The following is a 10,350-nucleotide window of genomic DNA, read 5'->3' on the forward strand; positions in this document are numbered from 1 at the left end:
CAAAGTAGTTGTGGTAACCGAATTATGACTAATTTCAGTCGTAATCCGGTTGCTTCAACTAAATGGACCTATGGTGTGCTACTTGGGGAGGTGGTCCATCTGTGAATATGCTAAAAATTTTCATATAACTTTATAAGAAACTGTTTGCTCGTACAGCGTACTGTTTGATTCATGAGATATGCTTTTGAATTAGGTAAAAATTCAGGAAACCCGAGTTATTTGTCCTTAACTCACGAACAACTGTGAATATTATCATGAAAATTTTATTATTAAAAGACTACAAATTGACAAATAAGAAATATTTCAAAAAGTTTCCATGTGGCAGAACAAAATCTTCCGACTTTTCTTTGAAGATTTCCACCATCATTTAACTTAACTTAAATTAAACTTTGAATTTAAATTGAATACATAAATTGATTTTGAAGAGGCGAACCAGCCGCTGGCTGAAAACCTCTTAAATAAACAACAATAATAATAATAAATTGGTTTTAAATTGGATTAGAAGCTGGATTTGAAATCGGTTCTAAAATTATAATAATAATAAATTGGTTCAAAATGGACTAGAAGCTGGATTTGAAATCGGTCTTAAAATTATACTGGTTGTTAGACTCAAAATCAAAGAAATTGGATTTGAAATTAGACTTGGCAGTGCTCTAATGGCTTGCCGCAAAGTCTCGAAAACGGAATATAGCACCTATACAGGCCTTGCTTTTGAGTTTTTTTTATTAGTGTGATCAGTCATTAAAAACCCTATTGATCCTATTCAATATCAAAGATATTTTCACATCACATTTAAAATCCACGTTGGTAGAAAAAATCGAATGGCTCAATTTAGTGGGAATATTTCTATTTTCTCCTTTCACTTTTCTCACACTCACCGTTTCCCAAAGCGCAAAGGAAATAAATGATTTATTAAAGCAAGCAACCTTACTTACCTAACAGGAGCTGAAACTAAAGCCATTCCCCACATTATGTCGTCGCCCATTATTGCTTTCTAACAAACATCAAACTCACAATATAATTGTTTTGCAACGAGGTTTTCGCCAAAGGAATCCTTCCTACAAAGTATTTAAGTAGTTTTTTTCAGGCGCTTTTTTACTAGCTGACCGTTGTTTCTTTTTTTTAATGGCCGCATGATTGCACTTTCACCAGTGGTGCCTGTGTAGAAACTGTGAAAAATTGAAACAACACTAATTGAAGTCTTAAGTTTTACCCAGGGTCGTTTCGTGAAAAGTTTTTTTTAATGATTTTCTTACTGGCGTACACACTTAAAATCGAATTAAAAAAAGCCTTATTCCCAAAGGCAATTGAAAGTAGATCCGCATTACAGTTGTTTGCCGAGTTATCAAATCAGTGGGTTTGCGTCAACCATTTCATATATTCGATAGTTGGACACGGAATGCAAACTGCCTTCAGCAGGATCTAAGCTTATGGATTGCTATAAAAATATGTTTATTGTAAAAAGGCGGTAAAAAAATGGTAGTTAATTTTATTAACAAATGTTTTTTATCAAAACCGTTCATTAGTTACATGAGTTTCTTGGTATGTTTTTATCCACATAAAAATGAAGGGTATTTACTTTCAAGGATTTGATACTTATTCCAATGAAATGACTTCGGTTTGTTTTGAACATATTGAAAGCATTTATAAATCTGAAAAGCGGGTCATTCAAAACGAGAGTGGCCATATTTTGCAAGGTCATGTCTCCTGTCTGTACATGAAAAATTTATTGAAAAAATTCGTAGAATAATACGTATTGCATCACTATAAAGTGAGGATCTGATGGACGAGTTTGGACAAAGTAAACATTTCCATAACCGGACATTGGGAGTAAGAACGTATTCTTACTCCAAATAACCTGGAAATAATCGTCTGTCAAATAATGGGCTGACGCAAGGGAGTGGTCATGCCGACTTCTAAGAGTCTTACTTGGACTCACCGCAGAGATGTTCCATATTAAAATGAGAGGACAAAAGCGGACAGTCAATTTACAACGAGAATGGGGGAATTTCAACGACACATACAACGGAATGACTAAATTACGACAACTAGAAAAAAAGAAGAAACGATAGCTTAGTTAGTAGGGTTTATTTCTAATTCCCGTCGTAGTAAGTAAAGCCGTTCTAATTTTCATCATTGGTTGGATGGATTTAATGAATACTCCAAAAGTTCTTGTGCTGATTTGACTAAAACACATTTACCTTCCGATCCGTGAAATTTGAAATCACTGAAAAGCGATTATTAAAGCATATTATTGAAATTACGCAGCTGACTTTATTTCTTAAATTCCTCGTACCGTTTTAAAACCCGTCCATCAAAGTTTTTCATCGTCCGAACTAAAAATCACAATAATGTTTACGAAGCTAACGCGCATGTATTTGTGTAGGACGACATGACAAATGTAATTCTGCAAAATTTCTTCAGGTCAGGCAAGTTTTCCTGGCTGTAGAATAACGACAATGCTTTGTGTGAGTTATTTTCATTTATGAATGACGGAAATTAAAACGATTAGCCGACATTTTCTTCTTCGTTGCACGAAAAAACGTAGGAAAGTTGGCTGGTAGGACTTCTTTAATGATAAAAGGCATTTAAATAGATCTCAGCTCACTTTGATTGATCGCGCATGAAAGACAACAAACTAAAATATTTGGGAATAACTAGTTTTGCATTGTGTGTCATAAAAATGCTGACATTTTTAATGATTTGTGTTGGATAGGACGGGAATAGGCAATTACGACGAAGCAGCAACATACCCTAGATCTGATTTCGAGCACGACTCATATCGCCATAGCTCATTCCGTTAAGAACATATTTTACTACCCAACACCCACTAGGCCTGGTGCATATGCTGATCCCAAGAAGCATGCTGTTTCTTCACCGTGACCTCCGCATACCGCAGCGAATGAAGGAAGTTCCTGAGGTAATCGGTTGTAAACGCTTGTTCAGAACAAGCCCAGTAAACTACAGCAGCAACTGCAGCGAATTGCACCCTTCTTTTTCGTCCATTTCTCATCGCAATTAAACAACTTCATTCGCGCACTTGCACTGACAACCTTATTTGCAATGCAAACATACACATTCCGCAACAACGCTGACTGTCGTCACAAATCTCGCCTTTCAGTACATAGTAGCAAATCATAAAAAGCCAACATCAACGGAGGCGGCTGCTGCAGCAACAGCAGCTCCAAACATCATAGCTCACACAACAAGATCATGATGTAATGCATGGGAATTTAGACATCGGGGTCCGTCTTGCAGACAAACATTGGATACCACCGGCTCACTGCAGCAGACAAGCGATGATGAGCATTAGGATGATTCACATAACCGCAAATTTGAGATATAATCGTCCACCGTGAAGAGAAGGAAAACTGAATTCACAACAAGCAACTCGCCATTATTAGCTTAATTGGAGGCTGGACATAAGGAAATAAGACCCCGCTCAATAAGCACGATTAATTGTGCATCCCTGGCTGCTGGTGGCGTACAAAGTTCATCAAGGTTTGGATAAATTTATCAAACTGACAAACGCCTATTGCAGATGTGCAGGAAACGCCTTGACGTTCAGCAATTGTTGACAATCAAAACGCCGCCACTGACTGTCAATGGCTTTGAACTTTTCGCACAACCGAAGAATCGTTCGGCATTTAATTGCCTATTCGACCAGCCAACAAAGGCCTCATCATCATCATCATGATCCTCATCAGCCGAAAATAGCTGAACAGTCAATTTACTCGCACAAAACGCGTCGCAAGGTTGAGTGTAATACCAATGAACAATAAAAAAAAATTGGCAAACTGTGCCGTTTGAGCTGTACAAATATGGCCTCGGCTGGTGGTGTGATTGAGTGGGTGTTAAGCCGCCCTTCACGGACGGCGGCGTAGCAATGCCACGGTTTCCAGGAAAAAAGTGCGAATCCCCGACGACTGGTCAACGATCTACCGTACAGCTGGAATCCATTAGTAACCGAAATGGGTGGGCTGTGCTGTAATTCTTAGCCGCTGCCATCCCAATTTGGGCCGAACGGGTGTCTCCGGTTTGGATTGGAACGAAAGTTTACTTACTAACTGAGCAATGTGTGGGAATGAAAGTAACGGTTTAGAACTAATGTCTCCGCTAATTGAGTTAGTTTGTTTGATATGTTCAATTCCTTCTAGGTAGATACAGCTGGCCATTTCTCGGTTTCGGTTTTCGGTCTTGAACAAAGTATGCTAAAGTATAATCCTACACTTTTAACTTTTATTGACGTGAGTAATAATCCAGTGCAAGCAAGTCGTAAAGTCCAGTCAGAATTTCCCACCCGTGAATCATGTGCGGACAGATATCCGAACGAGTTCATCTCAGTTCATTGGCCTGACTCACCCCTCCACCCAAGAACGGGATCCGGCGGGCGACAGAAGGAGAGCTCAAATCACGCCATAAATTTAGCACGACTGCTACGAAGACGACGACGACGACAACGACGATGAGGACGACGCCTTCTGCCAACAAACTTTCTGTCATCCCATCTCGTTGCACTGCCATCGACACACTCGGACAAAACAAACAATTTTTCAAACATGCAAACAAGCCTATGCCTTCCTCCCCCGCCGGGGCCAGTGCCAGTGCCCGACGGCGCGGTCATCATTAGAATCTTCTATCATCAGCACACGCGCGTCCGAGTAGTGAAACGAGAGCATCGCGCCCTTCGGCCAGCCAGGCAGGCAGTCAGGCAGATACAAACGAAAAGTATCCACCAATTAGAAGTTCACTGGGCACTGTCAGGAACAGTCCGAAAACGAGCCATCCCGGGGTTCTGCCGATGCAATCACACCTAGAACTAGAACTGCTAGTCGTACCACACAAATGAAGAAGAAATCGAAAGGAATTCAAACATTAAATGTAAATTAAATTGTGTGGACATGTTCAACATATCCGCGACACTTGATCGAACATGCGATGCCTTTTTGCTACGCCCTCGGGTTCTTGTCCGGGAGAGGACCCTATGTCCACACGTATATTGATCTGCAATCTTCCGCCTGACGGAACGAACGACCGAACGAACGAACGAACGCGGAAGAGACGGACTTTGGCTAGCGACGTGCCCACCACCGGGGCTGTCCATGGCCCAAGTATAACTCTGAGTGAACTAACCGTGGAACTATCGAAAGCTAGCGAAAGACTTCTCAACGAGGGCGGCCTCTTGCCGCTGTCGTCCCGCATCCAAGTGGAGAAAGAACTTCAATCGTCAAGAGCGAACACGACACCCACAGGAGAGGACAGCAGGCGCAACGTAAACCGACAGGTCTTCGGCCGGTAAGGAAAACGTAATCGGTAATGTTCAACATTTGCTTACTGCGGTCGATGACAAACGTGGCAGCTTTTAATTTTCTGCCGTTCTCTCGCCGGCCAGCCGGCCTGCCGAGGTTCCGACTGAGCCTCTTTCGGGCCGAACTTGCCGCTCGTCAATAATTGATTTACATTGTGGTGCTAAACTGGAGGCCCTACCCTAGCTTTATTTGCGATTCACTTGGAAAAGTCTAAGGACTTTTTCTGCCGCACGTTTTCACTGATCAACCGGATGGGTTAATGTTCCCTAAGGGTAAACACAAACAACAACAACAGTTTACTTGTTTGCAAGCTCAAACAAAGGTTGAACTCTTGTTGAGTGTTAAATTGTTTTACAATGAGAGTTAGTGATTCATTTATAGCTGTCAGCTGATTTTCCACAAATAGACACATAGTGACCAGCAACAACAACAACCACAGCGACTGCTCTAGATCCGTATCTACCCATGATTGGACGTCGCATAAATCTGTTATCCCACACGCGCACTCGTCGCGGAAACGAACCGAACAGTGCAACCACTTGATCTAATTTGAGGCACCAATTCCGCATGTTTACGGCAGAAATTATCACATGCTCAGGACGACAAATTGTTCACTCTGGCCGGTCCCGGTGTGTCCTATTAATCTTTTCTCTGTTTGTTTGTATCTTTCTACCGTTGTCGCGTCGTCGTGGGTCAACATGACAGCTAACAGTGTATTGCTAGCTAGCTAGAGTGTGTATTTCAGTGAGAGAGAAAGAAAAGCCGTTCTGTAATAACTTTCAAACAACGACGACGGAGGCCCACACGTCCCACGGTTCGCCGCTGCTGCTGCGGTCGGTCGGTCGCCGGTGACAAATTTATCGACTAGTTTCATTATCGTATCTCACTTATGACGCTGACAAACCTGGTCAATGTGATTTAATTTTTATTGCAGAAGTGCTGAATTAGTGTTCAGTTTGACTTGAGTTTTAATGAAATTTTTATTTCAAAAAAGTTTTACAACATATAGGTAATAATTGATTCCGTATCACTGACATACCCAGACTTTGAAAAAAAGTGACGGGCGTACAGATCTCTAACAATATTCAAACCGATCGAGAATAAACCTAGGACCGCAAGTTGCAGTAGACATGAATACAAGGTAATCGATTACACTCTTCTAAAATGAATCTAATTTGATTTTGCTAAATGCTGAAGCCTTCTTCTTCCGCACTAAATGTTGTTTTTTTACTATTTCTGAAATTTTCAGTCATTTTTAGTCCACCTAGATTTGTTTTTGTTTTTGTTTTCTCGTTTTCTAGATCAATTTGGAATCTTCTTCGGTTAGTATTTTAAGTCCATTTAAGTTATTTTTGAATTTTCAGGTTAATATTAGTCTTTTTTCTGATTTTCTTTGGTATTTATTGCTCTTTTTAGGTGTGAATTGGATCTTTTTAAAGTACAGCCCGGACTCGATTATCCGGGTGACAATTTTTATTTTCAGCCCGGATAATCGAATCACCTGGATAATCGAATCATCATTTTTGGTACAAAAATTTTTAGGCATGTCAAGTTTTTTGACTTTTAGGTATCAGAAATGTTTTATTTATTATTGATCTATCTTCCCAAAAGTTATAAAAATCCTTGATAATTTTGTTGTGGTACTATATTATTTTTTGTATGTTATGTTTTTTAATATTTAGGTATTATAAACGTTTTTTATTATTGATCAATCTCCCCTAAGGTCATAAAATTCCTTTTTTGCAATTTTTTTTATTGATGATGATGATGGTGGTAATGGTGATGATGATGATGATTTTTAAGTAAAAAAATTGATTCCATCATCGCAGGATTTATTTTTGTTTTGTTCGCCGATAATAGGAATATAAGAAAGGAATTTTGTAGCTTTAGGGAGGTGTATCAATCCTTGTTAAGTTGGAATCAATGTTGCAAATTATCGCATCAATGAGCGCTCACGATCCAGTTACCTGCGATAATATCAATGCATTAATTTTCCCGCCAGTCTCTCTGAACAACAAAAAACACAAAGCCACCTAGATATTTTGGTTCGATTCAGTTCATGAGTGGAGTGATCCTGAGAATATTCTTCTTTGACTCGGCATACACTCACTCGGCGAACGAGTTGAGTTGTCGTTTCTAAGCACGGTTATCACTCGGCAACCGATTCAAACTGTGTTGATCGTTATTTTTTTTCATTTTCGGCTTTCTGCGTGTGTGCTACCGTAGCACAGAATACTATGATGTTTCTTCAAATGCGGACCCAAATGCATTGAACGAAGCACGTGGTTAAATTTAAATTTTCCTATGTATACCAAATGCATGTAGAGCTAAAAAGCGCGCGGTTGTTCAGATTACTTAACTATTACGGTTTAATTAATTATAGTTTATCGAATGTGTTTACCATGAATATGGAGAATCTATAGTCGTTTCTGATCGAATAATCTGAGCCTCAGCAAAGCGAACCTTTAGACTTAAACCGTCTAAAGACTTGAACTTTTATTATCGACAGACTTCGTAGCGAACAGTTGGAGTACAAAACACTTACGGCGCTAGTGCAACGATTCGACTGACTTTATCTACCAGCACCGTACCAGACCGAGATACGAACATACGACGACTGCCTTGTTAGACCATCACTGTACCTCAATGCCAACTGGGAGGCTGCTCATACAAAGTGCACATTATACAAAACGCTAATTTGATCGGTTATCATCTATGGGCAAGAAATTGTACGTTATTCGAAGAGGACTTGCAATCCAAGTTCAGCGAATGCTGAGAACTATCTTTGGCGGTGTGCATGGGAACGTGGAAAGGTGAAAATCAGGTAGAGTAATATTTGGTAACTGGTGTTCTTATAGTCTCTGCACAATAAAAAACGCAAAGCAATCCAGATATTATGACCCGACTTAATTCAGTTTCTAGGCGAGGTTGTTACTCGGCAACCGATCCAAACTGTCTTGAATTGATTTTTTCATTATTAACTCACTGTCAGTGTGATACGTTAGTGCAAGATGTCGAAAAAGCAAACGTCGCTGAAAGATATCGTGTTAACCGTAATACAGAATTCTGTAACAGAGAACGGTACCTTTTACCGCTGCAATGCCGATGTAGACTCATCGAAATGCGGATACGTGCAGAAAAAGTTTGTTGCTGGCAACTTTAAGCGACATCTTTTGGTTCGTCATCCGCTGGTGGCTAAAGGCTTAGGACTGGAAGAGTTTAAGCACGCCAACGAAGAGCCTGCAGAGAAAAAAGCGCGAATTGGGAAGATGATGGTCGAGATGGATAAAAAGACTCTGATTTATGGGACTTTGCAGCTTGTCACAAGCCACAGTCTGCCTCAGCGATTTCCTGAATGGGATGGAATGAAGACAATTCTGCATCCCCTCTATAAGGCTGCTGGAATGCATTTCACACGATCCCACGTTTCAAGCCTTGTAAATGAAGCAGCTATCATTATGCGTAAGGTTATAAGCGATCGTTTAAAGGACAAGATAGTATGCCTGAAAATAGACTCGGCGTCACGCAGAGGGCGTTCCGTTTTTGCGATAAATCTACAGTATATGAATAACGAAGAAGAGATTGAAATTATTCATCTCGGTGAGTAAGCTTATTCTAACCTCTATCTGTAAACTTCAGGGTGGCCAGTTCCGTACAATGGATCTGAGCCCTATCCAGCAGGTGGGAGTTCGCTTCCTTCTACATCTGTCTAAATTTTATTCTATAGCTGAAAAACGATAATAAAATTTCGGCACAAAGTCGCATCCTATCGGGAAAAGTCGGGATTTTTTCCAGGCAATTGTGTGGCCACCCTGAAACTTCTATTTAATAAGACTTCTAATTAAATTTGCATGGCTTTATTAATAGCTACGCATGAAATGAATGAGAGGCAAACAGCGATAAATCTGAAAAACGTAATTGAGGAAGAATTGGCGGGATTCAATATCGATTTGAAGCAGGTATTATCCGTAACTAGTGATAATGGAAACAATATGTTAGCAGCCGCTCGTTATCTCAAAAACATGTTGATGGCAACGAAAGACGAAACAGCAGTATCGCTAGGTTCGCTTATACCAGAGGAACTTGCTGCAATATCCTTAGTTGGAACCCAAGAAACTCACGATGGCGAAAATGACGATGAGGAATTTGGCGAAGCTTCTAATGATGTTGAGTTTGAGGAAGAAAATGACATTGAACCTGAAACTGAAACTGAAATAGAACCTGACTTTTCGTATGATGCCTCCGATTTTGAAAATCCTAACGATGACGATGAGACTGAGCAGATTTTAGAGAGCGTAAGGTGTGGAGCCCACACTGCACAGTTGGCAGTGTGGGATGTTATTAAAAAATACAAAACAACCCTTTCCGATTTAAATAAAAAATGCATTAAAATGCGACATATTGCAACACGTAAGTTATTCATACTGAATAAAACTCCATTGCCAAAAGTGAATGAGACGAGGTGGAACATGTGGTTCATTTTGTTAAGGTACCTGCAGGCAATAAAAGATACACAACTTATGGTAATGCTTAAAAATCAGGATAAAGATTTAGGTAAATGCTCTTAATTTTAAATTATAAAAACCAATATTTAATCATATTTTGTTATTTCAGATTTTTCGCAACATTCGGTTTTTATAGAAAATTTTTGCAAAGCGTTTGAACCCGCTTTTAATCTGACATTAAAATTACAAAAGACACACGTTGCTTTATCCCAGTTTTATACGGATTGGCTGGTTTGCCAAGCGCATTTAAATGCCATTGCTGCAGCAGGAAACGACCTGGCTAAGCAGCTATTGAAATCAATGGAAAATAGGTTAAATAAATTATCCAAAAGCTCCGTCTTTAAAGCTTGCTTGTACATTGACCCCCGTTTCAATTTTTTGGGCTCTGTACGGTTAAGTGCGGAAGATAAAAGTGAAGCACAGGTAAATATTTTAAAATAAAGTATGGTGACATCCAAATTGACTGTAACATTTTGTTTATAGTTGTTTCTATTATCACTCGATAAAAAGTTAAAGAAAGCTGATAATTTAGAAGA

Source organism: Sabethes cyaneus, chromosome 2 (assembly GCF_943734655.1).
Source record: "Sabethes cyaneus chromosome 2, idSabCyanKW18_F2, whole genome shotgun sequence".
In the NCBI taxonomy this organism is placed as follows: domain Eukaryota; kingdom Metazoa; phylum Arthropoda; class Insecta; order Diptera; family Culicidae; genus Sabethes; species Sabethes cyaneus.